This window comes from Mesoplodon bidens (genome assembly GCF_964165515.1).
Source record: "Mesoplodon bidens genome assembly, contig: HAP1_SCAFFOLD_186, whole genome shotgun sequence".
Classification (NCBI taxonomy): Eukaryota; Metazoa; Chordata; class Mammalia; order Artiodactyla; family Ziphiidae; genus Mesoplodon; species Mesoplodon bidens.
The window spans coordinates 235090-254321 of record NW_027671824.1 but is presented as its reverse complement, the minus strand read 5'-3'; the positions used below and the strand labels follow the sequence as shown (position 1 = coordinate 254321).

The 19232-nt window shown below is 38.8% G+C and overlaps 1 pseudogene across 1 annotated transcript in view; it reads right to left on the bottom strand.

Moving 5' to 3' along the window:
• Nucleotides 1-19232, bottom strand: part of LOC308610971 (putative helicase senataxin) — a 69834-nt pseudogene that overhangs the window by 41154 nt on the left and 9448 nt on the right. The window contains exons 3-9 of the transcript in view: nt 18343-18553; nt 16265-16374; nt 12530-12749; nt 11637-11756; nt 8804-8975; nt 8582-8669; nt 4920-8084 (exon numbers count right to left, since the gene is read on the bottom strand). The product of the transcript in view is annotated as a putative helicase senataxin (transcript). The remainder of the gene's footprint in view (nt 1-4919; nt 8085-8581; nt 8670-8803; nt 8976-11636; nt 11757-12529; nt 12750-16264; nt 16375-18342; nt 18554-19232) is intronic.

The following is a 19232-nucleotide window of genomic DNA, read 5'->3' as shown; positions in this document are numbered from 1 at the left end:
ATTACGAAGTCAAATTACATCCAAATGAGGATAAGAAGCCTTGGCCCAAGACTGTGGTTGATGCCACAGTCTCTGGCTTATAAGAAAGAATAAACATTAAAAGTAATCAAGGTATCTGAGAATTCTCTGGCAGTTCAGTTGTTAGTGCTTTCACTGCTGAGGGCCCAGGTTCAATCCCTGGTCAGGCAACTAAGATCCCACAAGCCACACGTTACAGTGGGAAAAAAAAAAGGAATCAAGGTATATTAATAATACCATTAATAAATGTTGGCCTATATAAACTACAAATGCTAAAACAATGCTGTTTCACTACATGGTTAAAGAAAAAGAACAAGATTGCAAAAATAAGAAAAAAAGAACAAGATAAAACTTCACGGTAAAGATGACAGATTGAACACAGGCATTTCCTTTCATTCCCCTGAAACCCCACTAAAACACCCAAGGGATTTTTCACAACAGGATTAATTCATTAGGATGAAGAGAACAGAAGACGAGGCAAGAGTATCAAAATCTGGGAAGCTGGTAAGCAGATGGATGAATGGTTAACTAACTCAGCAAGTCCAAGAAGCTGAACTCTAAGAAGGAAGTGTCTGACATACACCTCTAGGAGGAGGAGGGCTGAAGGGAGACTGCCCATCCCTGTTCCTAGCAAAAAGCTAGAGTGGTTTCACTTCTATAAAGTGTGACCGTCTCTGCCTGTGGGGCAGCAGATAGAGAGGGGATACTGTACTTAAAAAAAAAAATGTGGGGGGGGGCGTCCCTGGTGGTACAGTGGTTAGGCATCTGCCTGCCAATGCAGGGGCCACGGGTTCTATCCCTGGTCTGGGAAGATCCCACGTGCCGTGGAGCAACTAAGCCCATGCACTACAACTACTGAGCCTGCGCTCTGGAGTCTTTGAGCCACAACTACTGAAGCCCTCGCCACAACTAGGGAAAAGCCCACGTGCAGCAACGAAGACCCAACACAGCCAAAAATAAATAAAATAATTTTAAAAATAAAATAATTTTTAAACAGGGAATTAAGCAAATATTTAGATACTGAATGCCTGGACCTTTCCCTCTGCCCCCACCCTCACCCCACAGTCAGCTCCCCATCAAGCCTATGCTTTCCAGGCAATCGATCTGAAGACTCTTCTTGGGGAAATCTGACCTAAGAGGGGAAAAGAAAAGACTAAAAACAGTGACATGAGGGTGGGGATGAGGCTTCCCAATAAAATGCCAAATGGTCAACAAGCCTATCCCTTTCACTCAGAGCTTCTAATCTGTTTTAAAATCTTACATGTAACAAAATATAGATTATAACTATACCCAAGCATGTAATCTTAATATAAAGAATGAAACTAATTTGGATTTCACCATGTGATGGTGTCCTTCAGATCACATTTGACTTCCACAGTGCAAATAATAAAGGACCATTTTAGTACAAGTATCTCTTTTCCTAAGCATCTCTTTTGACCTGTCATTATTTAAATGCATCCTCTTTTCTTATAGCATTAAAAAGTTGAGATATAGTTCACAATATAAAATTCACCACTTTAAAGTGTGCACACTACAGTGTGTTTTTAGTACATTCACTATTTTGTGTAACCATCACCATTATCTAATTCCAGAACATTCCCACCATCCCAAAACAAGCCTTATACCTATTAGCAGTCAGTCCTAATTCCCACACCCCTCCCTCACCCATCCCCTGGCGACTACTAATCCACTTTCTGTCTCTACGGATGTGCCTATTCTGGAAAATTCGTATAAATGGAATTACACAATGTGTGGCCTTCTGTACCTGGCTTCTTTCACTTAGCATAATATTTTCCAGGCTCATCAAAGAACAGGTAAAAGTACATAGAACGGGTCATTCCTTTTAATAGTAGACTAATATTCCATTGTAGGCATATACCATGTTTTGTTTACCCATTCATCTCCTGATGGACATCTCGGCTGTTTACAACTTTTGGCTATTATGAACAATGCTCCAATCTGCTTGTTAGTATCCTGTTCTTAAATGTGAGTAAACCAACAAAAATCATTAGACATGTGAAGAAAGGAGTTAACATGAAAGGTCTGTAGACACTAAAATGAATAGGAAAAAAGCAACTGGGAAAACAGGGACAATGAAAGGAGAACAAAACATTCAACTAACTTTAAACTTATCATTAATTAACTTCAGGTAGTAAAAAATACTGTGCACATGAAGAAAGCACACAATCCTATAAAAAGGAATAATGAGAGGACAAGAGTACTGTGAAACTAAAAATATGCTCAAAAATTGTTTCAATAGACTTGGACGCTGAGAAAGTCTCCAAGGAAGGAGAATGACGATGACAACAACAAAGACAGAGATGGCAAAATAGAAAGAAATTTTAAGACATGCAAAGTTTCAAAATTTATCTCCTACACATTCTTTTCTCAGGAAGCTTGAAGGATGTGCCTTACTAAAATGAGAGGGTGACAAAAACAGACAACCCTGGGTACAGGAGACAAAGATCCAACACAGGAAAGAAGGAAATGCAAGCCCTAGGATGAGGATGGTGAGCATTTCAGGTTAACCATCCTAAACCAAGAAGATGAAATTTATCAACTATCTGATGTGCCTGATCATACTGAGAGGCCTAAACATCCAAGAGACAGCCTGAAGCTAAATTAGTAATACGTACATAGAAAATTAAGTAAACAATAAATCCAGAGAAAGCAAAGAGTCGGAAACGAAAAGTAGTTACAACTACCACATGACTTAGTCGCGGACACTTTTGTTTTTAATTCAAAGACCTTATTCTCTTTTGTTTAAATTAATTTATTTTTGCTGTGTTGGGTCTTCGTTTCTGTGCGAGGGCTTTCTCTAGTTGCGGCAAGCGGGGGCTACTCTTCATCGCAGTGCGTGGGCCTCTCACTATCGCAGCCTCTCTAGTTGGGGAGCACAGGCTCCAGACACGCAGGCTCAGTACTTGTGGCTCACGGGCATAGCTGCTCCACGGCACGTGGGATCCTCCCAGACCAGGGCTCGAACCTGTGACCCCTGCATTAGCAGGCAGATTCTCAACCACTGCGCCACCAGGGAAGCCCAGTGGACACCTTTTATATCGTCAAAATAATAACAAATACTGACCTAAAAATTACAAGACTACTCCATAGTGAGGATGGGAAAACAGGAGAGGTGTGTGTGAACACAGGGCTGGGAAGAGAGGGTACTTCCTGTAGTGGGTAATTACAGAAAATGTCTAGTACTGAAAAATTAACAAGTCAAAATAGTGGCATGTTATTTAGAAATATGGAAGTAAATAACAAAAGGATCCCTCAAGGATCAAAAATAATTACTTGGGGAGGTGAGAGTGGCTGATTTTTTTTTTTTAATAATGGGCCTTCCACAAGTATTTGACTATCTTAAACTTTGTGTATATACAAACGGAACTTGTGCTCATTCTGCTTTGAAAAAGTTCTAGCTACAGAAATGTCCTGAAGGAAGAAATCTTAAAGATAAACATATAAATACTTCTGAACTAAGGGAAAAATAAAATCACAAATGTGTCCTAAATTTAAGGGCTATGAATGGCCTCTAAGCAATTTAGTGTTTTCTGGAAAGGATAAACGTTCAAGAAAAAAGTAAGCTCCAAGATGAAGAAAATCTCTGTATATTCCCCAGCTTATTTAACTGTATACACTGTTCACTGAACTAACGATTTTGTAAGGTAAGAAAATCATTCTTGTAATACTATTTCACATTGTTCTTAAGGAGAGAGACTGAAGAGCCTTTATCAGTTAGTTGTTTCTAATGGTTCTGAAACACTAGTAAAATAATTCTTACGACAATGGCTGAAATTTAGGGCATAAATTGACACCAACTTGCCTCTTTGTGCAGTACATCTCCTTTGCCTTTAACAATTCTAAGCTGGATCTTTGCAGTCTCTCTGCCTGTGATATACTTCCTATGGCCAACTCCTTCTGCTCACTCTGGTCTCGGTGTGAATACCATCGCTCACAGAGGCCGTCTCACCTTTCAGTCTCAAGTGCCTGCTCCCTTTTGTTCTAGATCATTCTAGAGCACTCTAGAGCCTTTTGTCCCGATCTGAAATGATCATTCCCAGAAGGCAGAGGCCTTGTCTGTCGTGTTCACCACTTTACCCCCGCCAGGTCTGTGATAGTACTGGGCAAGTATCAGGCACCCGAGGATCTGCTGACTGAATACGTGGGTATTTACCTCAGTGCTCTTGGTTTTGAAGAGTCTTGTTGCACACTCACCTTTTGGGTTTTTGTTTTTTAACCAATTTGAAAAAAAGGAAAAATCGACCTGCTGTGAGAACACCAAAAACATCCTTCAAAGTGCAGGTGGATGTTTACACTAAAGAATTACTGTTTTTCTGAGGTTCAAATTTAACTGGGAATCCTATATTTTTCTTGGCAATCCCAGTCAGGCAGTAAGAAAGAGAGAAGAACCAGAATGGGATGTGTTGGGGTAGGGGGGCAGCTAAAGGCTGCTATGAGGCCTAAGAAGTTGGGAAGACAGATGAGAAATTTGGGATTTACTGCTTTGTGCTGACCAGTGTAACTTGCCCTTTGCTACCTCCTCAAGAAAACTTCAGTAAAGGTTTACACTACTTTTCAAAAAAATAAACGCAGATGAGAGACTATGTCCTCTGAGAAGTCTTCCCTTATTTTACACCGAAAAACGTTTCCTCCTCCTGTGCCACCTCTGGACTTGGTAAACTAGCACTCTGAATTGTGTCTGTAAGCTCCAGAAGGGCAGAGTTTAAGGGTTTCCTCTGTATCACCGGCATCTAGAACACTGTGGGGCACAATGTCTGTTCAACATGAAATCTACAAGCTACATCTAAATCAAAATGCGATCAGTTATTTTAGCCGTACTCAGCATGGTAAAGAAACGTAATTTCAAAGTCTGAAGGTATACGATTAGAACATATACTTACAGTTTCAAAAGTATTCAGGATCATCAAAGGGAAAAACACATTAAAATATTCTCTACCATCTTGAAATCTCACAGGCACAGGTCTTGTGATGGACTGACAAAGAGTTGAAGGGGGTCCGCACTGATCAAAGTCCACAAACATTGCGTATTTCCATTTTAAGACCTCTTTAACGAAGGTGTCAGAGATGGACTGTGCTGACAAGAAAATGTTTACCGGAGAGGAAGGTGAAAAAGATCTGTTTTCACAAAATGGAACTTTGTAGCCTTGCCTGTTGGAATTATTTGGAGTATGACACTGGAGAACGTTGCACAAACCCTTCATTTCAGCCACTGGCTTCTGAGACACCACAGAGACTGGCTGTGGTACTTTCAAAGCAGATTGTACCCCACTTGACTTATTTTGCAGAGTTGGTAAGAGCGCTGACGTATTTACCAAAGACTTGTAAAGACCAGCAATTCGTGAAGTACTACTGGAGGTAAATATCTTAGCAGTGGGAGGTCTCGAAGGTTTAGATGAAGAGAGAGGCAAGCCAGGTCTACGAAATGTATCTTCATCTGCTGCTTTAGCTTCAGAGTGTTTGGAACAGTATTCACCCTGGTTTTCCAGTGTTTCCACACAATCTTTGTATTTACATTTTGTGCTACTCCAAGATTCCAACTGAGGCCGACTCACAGAATCTTCTTCTACCTGGACTGTATCTCTTCCATGAACTACTTCAATGAGTTCATCATTCTCTTTCTCCATTTGTCAACATAAATCCATATCTTCTGGATCACATTGTGTTAAAAATATATTATCCTCCTCTATGTCACTGTTGCATTCAGGTTCTCCCTCCTTCAAAGCTGCCTCTGCTGCTTTTTTAATGACCTCTTCAGGTACATAAGCTGGACCATAACCCCAATCATCTGTGATATCCCCTACATGAGTCAAGCACGAATTCTCTTCATTCTCTTGAACTGAATTCTTGTTGTCTGGTCTCTGATCTTGCCGAACTGAAAACACTTCACATGGACTTTCAAACTCAAAAAAATGAGAATCCGATTCCTCAAACCGCAAAAGGGACCTTGTATTTTCTTCCTTTATTACATTCTGTTCCACATTTGTGTTAGCTATTGAAGTATGATGCTCTGGACATCCTTTCTCAATGCATGTCTTACCCTGTTTAATGTGTTTCTTAAAACCCACAATTCTTTCATCATCATCATCATCTTCATCAGATTCTGAAATAATAATGACGTGTCCAGAGCAGGTTTCCCTGACACTATTTTGGTTGGCTGTCAAACATCTTCTATCATCTTTAACTTTTCTTTGTAGCTGGGATAAACTTCTTTGGGTTGAACCTGATGGGAACTTAATAACACTGGCTTGAGCTATTAAAGATAATATGTGGAGGTCTCTGTCTATCTGAGAATCTGTTAAAGGGTCAGACTTAGGACTGATGCTAAGGACCTGTTCTCTTAAATCAGAAGAAAACTCAACAGTACTCTTGCTAATTCCCGTATCTCTTGATTCAAGTCCAGTCACAGGATCTTTAAAGGGAGGTGTTTTCTCCACAAAAATATCGGTCATTTCTGTGAATGAGACCAAATCTTTATTACCAACATGACATTCTAGTATTTGACAACTGATATCAGGGGTGGAGAAAATGCCCAACTCTTCTTCCTGTACTTGTTTCTTTTTCAGCAGTAAACTGTTTTCAGGTTTTTGTTGTCCATTTTTATCATCCAGAACACCACTAGGGCCTAAAGAGAGATTGTGTATGAAGCCATCTCCTTTCTGAGCTCCTGTATCTTTCTGTGAACAGAAACTTTCAATGCTAGATACAGTCAGGTTTTCCTCTAAAGTGGTACTTTTCCTGTCTTGCTTTTTCATTACATGCAATAACTTAGCACAGATTTCATCTTTATGTGCCTTAGTGTTTGCTTTTGAGGTTTTGCCAAGAGCATCATCCTTTAAAGAGAAATCCTCATCTGATGTGGACACTTTTTCCAGAGAGTCATTGCTAGAATCAGTCAACAAACCTGTTGATGTGATTATTCCTCTGTCAAATACCTTTTCTGGACCATTTCTTGAAGTACAATTCTGTGGGGTATATGAGGAATTCTCTTTTACAGACTTATGCTTCCCTGTACTTATTTTAACTTGGCCTCGAGCTCTTTCATTCACAAGCCTTTTACTACTCGGCTTCAAGCACAACTCAGCTGAGAGATGGTCTTTGAGTTTCAAATCTTTTAGATAAGTTTGCTCATTATCCTCTTCTATGGCATTATGTGCCTTGCTGAAAATACTCTCTTTCACTTGACATGCATCAGCTTTCATCGGTTCTTTAGAGAATGTTGGGCTGGAGTTTTCCAGACAGTGCCTTTGTTTTTTAGACTTCTTCCCTGTTTGTTCACTTTCTTCTTTATTGTAAGATGCAGGAGGTGTTTTACATGGAGGAGTCAGATCCACAGAAGTGCTACACTGAGGCACTTTGAATTTTATGTTTCTAATACTTTGCTTTAAACAAGTTTGTAACTCATGGGTTTCCTGACTAGTCAACTGCCAACCTAAAGATATATTTCCTCGTAGGTATAAGTTGAGCTTATCCCAGAATCGCTTACAAAGAGTCTGCTGCCCAAGCTGATAGCCTTCTTTAAGGAGACTTCTGATCAGCTGCACACAAGCAAGGTGTACAGAGTTAGATGGCACTGAATGCAGTGACAGAGATATCATTGTTGTGCCTTTGGAGCAGTTTCCAGATGACTTCTCAGAACTCCGAGCAAACGCGGTGGTGGGAAGCTTGGCACATTTTACGATGGCTTCCACCCACTGCTGGGAACTAACCCACAGCAAATGCAAACACTTTTTATTTCTATGCACTTCAATCACTGACACCAAAATCAGAAGGAAAAACTCAGTGACTGTGTCACACACGGCGTCCGTCTGGTTGAGGACGTCTTTGACTTCAGAATGCAGATGATGAATAACCTCCACTATATAGGCCACACCCAGATCCTTAAGATCCATGAGGGACTGCACAAAGGGGATGAACCACAGAAACGTGCTGTTATGAACACGCATGTCTTGACCGATATCTGACTGAAGCACATTAGCTAATGTTTCCATTTCTTCATACATGTTAGGACAATAATCTGGGCAAATGGCTGATCTCCACCCTGAATCCTAAAATGAAAGAGATACTGACATTCAGATAAACAAGCACCATTCATGACAGGTTTAACACAATAGTTGCCAACAAGAAAATACACTGCTCAACTTTCTTGTGTTGATGTACATATATGGACCCCCAAGAAATTGAAAACAGTCCAATTTTGAGGTGAAGCTTTCATGAAAAGGTTAAATTTACAAAACCTCCATGTACTCTGGACCTCTTTCCTTCAGTTGGTTTTGATTTCTAGTCATGTGATTTATCTCCCTCATGCCATAAATGTTCTACCCTTCCAAAATGTACTTAAAAATTAATCTCTCAAACTGTGCATGCTCTCATTACAGACCATTTTTCCTCATGAGCTACTGTTCAATCAGAAACTGTTTTATGCAACAGTTGATTCAGAATAGCTACATATCATAAAATCAGCAATGCAACTAACCACGTAAAACACTGACTATACAATATAAAGGCAATACAATATCATCTGAATTCTCAAAATGTTTTATACCTTTTTGGTCTTTTCAGGGTTATAATTGTATACCATCTGGCTGCAAGTCACCATATCATCTAAATATGACTCCGGTTCTGACTTGGTCCTTAAATATTAAGAACAAATAGAAATTACTGAAATGAAGGGTAAAAAGAAGAGAAAAATCCTACTGTTAAAGTCAATTATAGTAGACTTCCTCATACAGATTGTCGGAAATCCTGACACAGGAACTGAACGAACCTCACAGAGCTGTTCCGTATGTTCTGGATCTCTTTCCTGTAGCTCACATTGTTGATAATGGATTGAAATGCCTCAATAGGATCAATCAGTTGACCCCAGACCTTAGATCCAAGACGATCCAGAATCACCATGAAACAGTGTAACGCTGGCCAGAAAGGATCCACACTATCATCTGAAACACAATGGAGTAATTTGCCAAATTACAACACAATTAGAGAAAGGGACTAAAATATATTGAGAATTAAGCATTCTTTACCTGGGTAGCAACAAAACTGAAAGCAAAGCAGGAAGTAATTTAAAGTAAAGTGTTGTCAACTACAGGTTTTAGAAACCTGGCAAACTTTTAAATAATGTCTGCATTTTTTTTTAAAGCAATACACCTCTGTTAAGAAATCTTGTAGTGTGGAACAAACTGAGATAGTCCAGATAAACTCAACTTTCTCACCCTATTTGCCAACCTGAAAGAATCGTTCCTCCTCTGCTTCTTCCAGACCTTTATACTCCCATCCTTCAATAAATAACAGAGGTAAAGTAGAAAAAAAAAGGGAGAGAAAGAAAAACTTGGTATTTTCAGATCTAAACAAAGTCCATGATATGAGAAATCCTGAATTGTGTGTGTCATTCGGTTGGAATAAAGGACTGAACCCCTCATCCACTGGATAAGCAGAGATACATACTCTTTATCCATCCATTCTCAACATGGCTTTGTTGTTATCTCCATTCCATCCAACTGGCAGGAATTCCCATTACTCACACACTCTTATGCCCGGTCCTTCCCCTCTTCTCTACATGCAGGGGCAAAACACTGCCCTGCTCAAAGACCTTCACTTGCTCCTTAATGTCTTCTAAGGAAATTAGAAGCCCTCAGTCAAGCATCTGTAAGATCTTACTCTATTCTTTCTTTCCAGATTTATTTTTGACACTCACATAAAGATACACCACCTACAGAAAAAAACAGATAGCTGGCTTTTTCCAAGTGAGAACCAGAATGGCTTCACTGTTAGCACCACCTGTCATCTTCCGCAGTATTCTTAGGGGGCAAGTGCTCTAACTCACCCAATTACTGTCAGCCTTAGAACTTTCTGCTTTATTTCCCTCAGGGCTCTTAGAGTCTACTTTTTTTTTATCATAGTCGTTCGTGTAGAACTGCTCATATACTTTTTTATCCTCTACTGAAGCTGTCTTATGTCTAGGAAGCTCTCAAATAAGGAAGAAAGTCATTAGTTAGGTGAAGACAATTATGGAATGTTTCTTAAAGAGGGGACTTCCCTGGTGGTGAAGTGGTAAAGAATCCGCCTGCCACAACATAGGCAGAACACTCTATGACATAAAAGACCCTTTTTGACCCACCGCCTAGAGACATGGAAATAAAAACAAACAAATGGGACCTAATGAAACTTCAAAGCTTTTGCACAGCAATGGAGAATATAAACAAGATGAAAAGACAACCCTCAGAATGGGAGAAAATATTTGCAAATGAAGCAACAGACAAATGATTAATCTCCAAAATTTACAAGCAGCTCATGCAGCTCAATATCAAAAAAATAAACAACCCCATCCAAAAATGGGCAGAAGCCCTAAACAGACATTTCTCCAAAGAAGATATACAGTTTGCCAACAAACACATGAAAGGATGCTCAACACCACTAATCATTAGAGCAGTGCAAATCAAAACTACAATGAGGTGTCACCTCACACCAGTCAGAATGGCCATCATCAAAAAATCTACAAACAACAAATGCTGGCGACGGTGTGGAGAAAAGGGAGCCCTCTTGCACTATTGGTAGGAATGTAAATTGATACAGCCACTATGGAGAGCAGTATGGAGGTTCCTTAAGAAACTAAAAATAGAACTACCATACGACCCAGAAATTCCACTCCTGGGCATATACCCTGAGAAAACCATAATCCAAAAACAGTCATGTACCACAATGTTCACTGCAGCTTTATTTACAAGAGCCAGGACATGGAAGCAACCCAAGTGTCCATCGACAGATGAACAGATAAAGATGTGGCTATACATACAATGGAATATTACTCAGCCATAAAAAAGAAACGAAATCGAGTTATTTGTAGTGAGGTAGGTGGACCTAGAGTCTGTGGTACAGAGTGAAGTAAGTCAGAAAGAGAAAAACAAATACTGTACCCTAACACTTACATATGGAATCTAAAAAAAAAAGGTTCTGAAGAACCTAGGGGCAGGACAGGAATAAAGATGCAGACATAGAGAATGGACGTGAGGACACGGGGAGAGGGAAGGGTAAGCTGGGACGAAGTGAGAGAGTGGCATGGACTACCACATGTAAAATAGCTAGTGGGAAGAAGCCACAGAGCACAGGGAGATCCGCTTGGTGCTCTGTGACCACCTAGATGGGTGGGATGGGGGTGTGGAAGGGAGACGCAAGAGGGAGGGGACATGGGGATATATGTATATGTGTAGCTGATTCACTTTGTTATACAGCAGAAACTAGCACACCATTGTAAAGAAATTATACTCCAATAAAGATGTTAAAGAAGGAATCTGTAGACCCCACTCGCTGCAACTAGAGAAAGCCCATGCACAGCACCAAAGACACAACACAGCCAAAAATTAATTAATTAATTTTTTCAAAAGTAAGTTAACTTCCTTGGGCTTCAGTTTCTTCTTTTATGAAAGTAACGTGCTGAGTTAAACTCTGAAGGTCCTTTCCAATTAAAAATTCTGACTCTGTGACCAAAACCATAAAACGGTCATTCTTTCTTTCCTCCACATCATACACCCAAGTTCTTACCGTGACACTAGTATTTTCAAAGTGCACCATCATCACAATAGTCAGCAAATAAAGTTTATTACCATCTGATTGCCTCTCCATGGCGTGAAGTATTGATTGCATAAAATCATTCTGTTTGTTTGAGCCCAACAACAGTGAATCCATGGTTTGCTCCTCAAGAATGGTCAGCAACATGCAGATACCTGTAAGATCACGTATAGTTTTCTTGAATTGATTAAATAAAACTGTTCTAATGTCTTCTCCAGTTTAGTTGGCAAAAAGAATAACAAGGCAGTAAGATGAAACCAAACAGTATCCAGTGCCTCAGACATTGAAGTCTGAGATATTCATATACAACTCCTCCTCCTAAGAACAGAACTTTAGATTGAATAAAAAGGGAAAATGGCACGAACCTGGTTAGAAAACCATTTCCAAAATGACTACCACACAATTTGCATCTCATAATATCAAAGACCCCTTAAATTTTAAGATCACTATATTTCAAGTACCAGTCACTGCCAAATATACACATGACTGTAAGACTCTGAATCAATGAAGTAGGACAGAACTACTTTAAGTCAATATACAACTTGATGAAAACCAAAGTTAGTATCGCTTTCTCCCAGGAAATATTTTACAGATGGGAAAAGAGGTATTAAACCTCTGTTTCAAGAGATCAAAACCCTATTAAGTTCAGCTGCTGTGCTAATACGGTAACATCTAATACTGCCTTAAATAAAAGATCTATTTGCCATACTTGAAAATGTACCTCTTACACAGATGATTTCTAGGATAAGAAATGTTTAAAGACAAGATGTTGTAATAGTCAATTTAATGACAGAACAAGAATTGTGAACTATGAAATCCTTTATTTAGCAATTTTGATCAGATTACCAGAAGAGATCCCTTCCCTTGCAGGATAATCGTAAGAAATATTGGAAAATACTAATTATATGTGTGTAGGAACAATACTCACCTAACCAATAGTTTTTGTAGTTGGCAGTATCATACATGTGTGAAGGCAGAAGAATCAGTTTACCCTTCTCAAGGACAGAAGAAGTATCAATGTCTGGACTTTCGAAAAGCCCCAACTCAATAACTTTAAAAAGGCAAGTCAAAACCTCCTGTAAGTCATAATAATCATCTCTGTTCACTTTCCCCAAGTTTCTTGCTGTCAGGATAGCCCAACGTGAAACCTAAAAGTGTAACACATTCATTACTTCATTTAACACACAATTGTCTACAGAAAGAATACAGTTAAAATAAGATTCTCTACAGATTACAGAGGACACAAGATACATCAAATACTTTAAAAAAATCATTGCACCGTATATCTTAAACTTATACAGTGCTGTATGTCAATTATACCTCAATAAAACTGGAAGAAAAAAACTATCATATAGAATAAAGTACTTTAGGAAAAATACATGATTTTCAGACATTTAAAGGAAATAAACCAAAAGGTCCATGATGACAGAAAAAAAAAAAAGACGGAAGATACTAATTACAATTGAACTTTGAACAACACACAAGGGTTAGGGGCACCTACCCTCTGCGTAGTTGAATACACTAATATAATTCGAATATAACATAGTTGGCAGCCCTCCATATCCTGGTTCTGCATCATGGATTCAACTAACCTCGAACTGTGTAGTACTATACTACATGCTATTAAAAAGAATCTGTGTATAAGAGGACCCATGCAGTTCAAACCCCTGTTGCTCAAGGGTCAACTGGAATGCGACATGTGAACCTTACTTGATCCTGATTTGATCTAACCCTGATAAAGCATTTTTGAGAGAGTAACTTCCACTCAAATACTGACTAGAAATATATTATTATTATTATTATAAGTGTGTCGATGTAATTGTTCTTTTAAAAGAGCACTTACCTTTTTGATACACGAACTAAAGTATTTTATGGATGAAATGCTCTGATGTCTAAGATTTGTGGTAACTAAACAGGAGTAGAATATTGACCACATATTGATAACAGATGAAGCACAGTGATGGATATGTGGGGGTTCACTACACCAATCTATTTTTGTATGTTTGTAATGTTCCATAATAGAAAGTTAAAAAAGGAAAAATGAAAAGAGAAACCTCAGAAGAAATCAAAGGTCACCTCTACATGGCGATATAGCATAGGGAAGTGATTTTAAATTTATTCTGCACTACAAACTGAATTTAGTGATCACAACCAACCTTAAAAACTAAATAAAATTTTAAAAAAAAATCAGTGGGCGTCCTTCATAGTAACAGTAAGTACTGTTTTGTGAAATGTTTAGGTCACGTATGTCTATATGTGTGTGAACTCGATGAAGAATATTTTTACTTAGGTTATGGGCAGAAAAGTTTGCAAAACATAGAACTAGTGGACAAAAGAATGGGCTCTATGCCAACATAATTAAGTAATGGATTTTAAGCTATCGAAAAAAAATACAAAGGAATCAATGAGTCTATAACTTATGATAAACAGATGAATAAATGAAGAGCAGGGAAAATGGCTCTTGATTATAGTATAATCAATGTCAAGTGCTGACTGGTAAACGTGTAAAGTGCTGGGGTTGAAACTATTTTGCAATCTTAGAAAAACTGGCTCAGGGAAGAACCATCAGGTAATGCTAAATTTAGGAGAACATTTTGGTGAGGAGTAAGGTATTTATGTGATCTTAGAGTACTTAAGAAATAGACATTGTACAGTGAAGAAACTGGACAACACCTCAACTAGATGATCAAAATTAACATCACCATGAGAGGCCGGATGATATGGCATGCCGTATATCTGACAGCCTGAGAAGGACATAGCATCCTTCACTTATGTAGTATTCCAGTTGGAACGTATAACCGAAGCCTAACCATGTGCAAGCATCAGACAAACCCAAAATGAAAAGCATTCTATTTTTTGTAAATGGGAGGGAGGCAGAAATGACTATTCTTCAGAAATGTAATTGTCATAAAAGACAAAGATAGGCTGCGGAAATGTTACAGATTAAGAGAGACTAAAGTAACACAACTACATGTAAATCCTGATCCTGGTCTGGATACTGGAGTACAGGGGGAAAATGCTACAAAGTACACTGGATCACACGACACAACTGGAAAACAGACCTTACTGTGTCAATGTTAAAGTCACTGAAGTTTATAATATTGTGAGAATATACTTATTCTTAGGAAATATACACTGAAGTATTTAGGGGCAAAAGGCTATGATACATGCAACCTACTCTCAAATGGTCAGAAAACAAACAGCTTTGTAGTTAACTGAAAGCAAATGATAGAACAAATGGAGTGAAACATTAGTAATTGGTGAATACAGCTAAAGAATATACAGGTGTTTTCTACTTTTTTTTATTTTTGAGAATTTTCTGAAAATTTTAAAGTATTTTCAAATAAAAACTTTAAAAAAAGCATTAGGGCTCTGGATCAGGCTGCCTATATACAAATCCCAGTCACCATACTACCCTGTGTAACTGTGGTTAAGTCTCCTGACTCAGTTTCCTCACCTACAAAAACACATATATAATGAAGAATACAGTCATTCCTGGCCCTGCAGACCCAGTCACCCAGTCTGCAAGTGCTTGGCCCAGGTCCTGGTTGCTCAGCTGGACCTGCTTCCTCTACTGCTTTGCAGCTTTAAGAAAGCCAGTCCCGGAGAGCAGCTGGCTGTACTTTCTGTCAGTCTTCTTTCACAGGCAGGAAAGCCCCACCCTTATTTTAAGCACAGGCCTCGACTCTGGTTCTACCCTTGCCTGGAGTAGACTTGTAATTCTTATTATCATGCACAAACTCAGTCCCCTGCTACCTACAGCTACCCAGGCCGACATACAGGTTTCCACCATGTATCACTTTGTATTTCTGTTCCATTACTGGTCCAAAGAAACATTTACCCTTTAAAAAGTGTGACTATACCTTTTAGAATTCCACTTTTTGAATTCTTTTCTATCATTGTTTGGGTTTGGCACAAAGGAGACAGAAATTCACCACCATTCTGACTGGAAACCCCATTACCGTGTTCTTTCTTCGCCACTTAAAAAAAAAGCCTCTTTACTATCCTTCTATTGGCAGAGCAACCCTTCGTGGCTATTGTCTTAACGTTGTAACTCAGTTCTAGAGGCCAATGTGCACAGGTCCTACTGCACACGCTGCCTCGCCACATGATGTTAAGTCCTCAAACTCGAGCAACCAGCTCAAAGTCAGGTTCCAAGCCTCTGGTGTTGCTCTCTGCTTCTGTCTACCTACTGTTCTGATTCTCATGTTCCTCTTCCTGTTTGGCACCTAAGAACTGAATCTCCTTGTTCTCCCCTCTACCCCATCACCTGTTAAAAATCTCATCTATTAGCAAAATAATTATTTCAAGTGTTTTAACTGGTATTTCCATGTGCTTGGAGCGGGGCAGGCAAGCAAGAAAAGCAAGAGAGAACTCTCCTTCTTCGTTAGTTCAGGTCAACACACTGAAAGTTCAGATTATTCCCTCATTTGTCTTTTAAACTGAAGCATCACCTGTCAGAACTGTTTCCCTACTCTTTTAACCCTCTTCTTTGAGCCCCCCAGCACCCCCTCCTGAACTACAGTAATGTTACAACAACAAGAGAATAACTTTGGCAAATATTTTAAACAAAGTACACATCAAAAACCTCTATTATAGTTATCTGTAATATAGGTGCAAAAATAAAATATCCCCTCTTCCACTGCCTAACACTCACACTCACCATTTCATTGGGATGGACCAAAAACAAATAGATCCCTGGATGTTTGTCAAAAACCTGAAAGGAGCAGTTAGCTTGTTCCATCCGGCAAAGTGCTTCAACGCATAATTCATCTAAATAGAAAAAATAAGGCAGTAAACATAAGACATAAATCTTATCAACGTATCAAGATTCCCTAAATTTGGCTCCTTCAGTTGCTCTGTAAGTAAATGAAAAGTTGCTCCTTTTTTTTTAAACTGAGGCATAAAAATGCTGTAAATGTAGGAATGATATTTAGCTGCTGAAAGACCGGTAGGTTGATCATAGTGTGTGCCTATGAATTGCTCTGACTTTCCTAGTACAAACATCTTTTTTCACACTGGGCATAATTATCTCCAGAGAGCACCTTCTTAGAAGTATGGCTATAGGTCCAATTCCATTAGCATTTTACATTTTGATCCATGAGGACTTTATCTTGTACCACAGGGATAAAATCAGCTTTGCCCCACAAATGGCTATTTTGTCCTACTCTCAGTTACTGAGTAATCCATTTTCTCCACTGGTTTGAAATGCTATCATCAGCAAAGAGTAAATTCCCCAAATATATTCGGTTTACTTCTGGAGTCTCTACACTGCTCCATGAGTCTATCTGTACCAGCACTATCTTAATCCCTGTTGCTTCATGGAAATTTCTACATCACTCTTTCAAAAGTATACTGAATAGACTCATACGTTTACCATATCAGATGAATCAACTTTATTTTGTCAAGATTCAAAGAATATTGTAGTGACAGTGGTTAGCTTTGGGAAGGAGGGACAATGACTGGAAAAGTAAGAGGAGAGCTTCTGGTGTGTTGATGATGATTTGTTTCTGACCTGGGTGCCAGCTACACAAGTATGCTTAGTTTATGAAAAATCAAGCTTATATAGTTTTCTGGATATGGTACTCTTTAATAAATGTTTGAAAAATGACTTGTTCGAATTTAAAAATCTAGTTATTTTGAATTTATTTAGAAAGAACTGATTTATCTAATAAATCTTTAGATATACTTTTCAATTTACTGAAAATACAGAGGATAGAGAAACAAGTCAAATAACATGACAAGGAAGAAATCAGAAAAGTCCAGGAAGCACATTATTCTTTAGGGCAACCATCTGGTCTCAGCAAGTCAAAGTTATGACAAAAAAAATCTATCTATCTATCTATCCATCTATCTATTTACCTAACTATATCTATACCTGTGCACACATACGTAAAAGTAAACTATTCTGGATTAAAAGAGATGTAAGAAATATGGAACCAAATGGAACCAAATGCACAGTCCCTGATTGGACTCTAATTTAAATAAATCATCCTAAAAACACATTTTGCAACTACTGGGAAAATCTGAATGTGGACTAGATACAGTAGTGGGTGCCTTAAAGGTACTGTTATTTCGTTAGATTTGACAGATCAGGAAAATGTCTTCAAGAGATTCATATTAAGAAATGCAAATATAAATGGCCAAAATCTAGGCAGACATAATATGCTATGCCATTGTGATTACTGAAAACTACTACAGACCAGTGGTTCTCAACCTGGCGATTTTGTCCCCCACTGGCCCTGACCCCCAACTCCCAAGGGACGTTTGGCAATATCTGGAGACAATTTTGCTTGTCACAACTAGGGTAATGGGGAGAGCAAGTCACTACCAGCATCTAGTGGAGAGAGGCCAGGGATGCTTTTAAACATCCTACAATAAACAGCATGTCCCTCAGGAACCAAGATTTATCCAGTCCAAAATGTCAACAGTTCCAAGTATGAAAAACCCTGCTACAGACAAATTCCAAGAATGAAAATTAATTGAATGGATAGAAGAATAAATATGTGATAAAGCAAATACAGCAAGATATCAGCAGCTGTACAATCTATGTGGTGTGTATATGGTATTCACTGTGTAATTCACTTTTCTAGGTTTGGAAATGCTCAAAATAAAACGTTTGGAAAAAAATGTATCCTAAGTATATGTTTAAGAAACAGATTTTCAATATAGATAAACCCAAATTCTTACAATTCTTAAAATATAAAAATGATACAACTGTGAAACACCCAAGATACTCACTAACACGCTCATGTAAAAGCAAATAAGGATATTTCAGTATTTCAAGAAGAGCAACTCGAAGCTTATTTTCAAAGTCTTGGCCAGTAAGGTCAAACAGCTGTGCCTCTCCATTGTTGTCTACTATATATAACTCGTCATCGTCTCCAATTTCTCCCTTCATGGCCTTTTCAAAGTGATTTATGAGACGTGAGGTTTCTAATTCCCATAAAACCTACAGGAAAAGAAAAACGGGCAGTGTGCTTTATATCTTATTAGCAACAAAATATACTGGATATGACGATCCTTCTAGAAAGCCTTTTCCTAAGCATAAAAATTCAGAAGTTTAAAGAAGTACCAGGGTTTCCCTGGTGGCACAGCAGTTGAGAGTCTGCTTGCCGATGCAGGGGAAACGGGTTCGTGCCCCAGTCCGGGAAGATGCCACATGCCGCAAAGCTGCAGGGCCCGTGAGCCGTGGCTGCTGAGCCTGCGCGTCCGGAGCCTATGCTCAGCAACGGGAGAGGCCACAACAGTGAGAGGCCTGCGTACCAAAAAAAAAAAAAAAAAAAAAAAAAAAAAAAAAACGACTCAACCTCTTATATTAGATTTAAAGAAAACAGTCACTGAACATAAAAGTGGCTTTTATGATACATGAACATGAGTACATAGAGCATGAGATGTTTACAACATTGCTCTTGCAGAGTTTTGTTATCAACAGCACTGTCAACTATACTCTATTGAAAAGGAAATGAGAAGTTGGAGCTTCTTTACACAAGCTGGGCCTTCTCTGACTTCCCTCCTACGTTCCAGCCATAGGTAATTACCTTGAAACATCAGCTTTAGCATAAAGGCATTGGTTAGGTTCATCGCTAGGCAACTTTGTAAACGTAAAGTTTTCCTCAAAAGGTTCATAA